The sequence below is a fragment of the Laccaria bicolor genome, genomic scaffold, assembly GCF_000143565.1.
Source record: "Laccaria bicolor S238N-H82 LACBIscaffold_32 genomic scaffold, whole genome shotgun sequence".
NCBI classification, from domain to species: Eukaryota; Fungi; Basidiomycota; class Agaricomycetes; order Agaricales; family Hydnangiaceae; genus Laccaria; species Laccaria bicolor.
The window spans coordinates 397,364-398,252 of record NW_001889903.1 but is presented as its reverse complement, the minus strand read 5'-3'; positions in this window follow the sequence as shown (position 1 = coordinate 398,252).

Sequence of the window (889 nt, the reverse complement as noted above, 5' to 3'; positions counted from 1 at the left end):
TTGTCTTTTCATAATTAATGTTGTGCAATTTCAATAAATATCTCATTCCCTAGGTCAGGTGTATTCATTGCCTCTTTCATATTTAATGGTGTACGCTTTCATTGAATATTTCATTAGGAATATTGGATGCTTTCATTGTACTTTTCATAATTAATGTTGTGCAATTTCAATAAATATCTCATTCCCTAGGTCAGGTGTATTCATTGCCTCTTTCATATTTAATAGTGTGCGCTTTCATTGAATATTTCATTAGGAATATTGGATGCTTTCATTGTACTTTTCATAATTAATGCTGTGCAATTTCAATAAATATCTCATTCCCTAGGTCAGGTGTATTCATTGCCTCTTTCATATTTAATTGTGTGCGCTTTCATTGAATATTTCATTAGGAATATTGGATGCTTTCATTGTACTTTTTATAATTAATGTTGTGCAATTTCAATAAATATCTCATTCCCTAGGTCAGGTGTATTCATTGCCTCTTTCATAATTAATGCTGTGCGCTTTCATTGAATATTTCATTATCAATTCTGGGTGCTTTCATTGTGCATTTCAATAAATATTTCATTAGCTAGGTTATATGTATTCATTGCTTCTTTCATAATTAATGATGTGCACTTTCATTGAATATTCCACAGCTTTCATTGGGATTTTTCATTGAGTATCTCAATATTTCATTCCAATTTCATATCTGCCCCCAGGGATATCATTATGATTTTTCATTATATTCCATGATAGCAATGAAATAGCTATTACAGTCCATCCAATGNGTCATTGGGAGGGTGGTCACATGACAAATTTCCAAAAATGGTAAAAAAACAAAAGTTGTAGCTCTTTACCATAGCTTCCAGAATCAGTTGGAATTATGTCCTANAGTGCTTCCATTGTG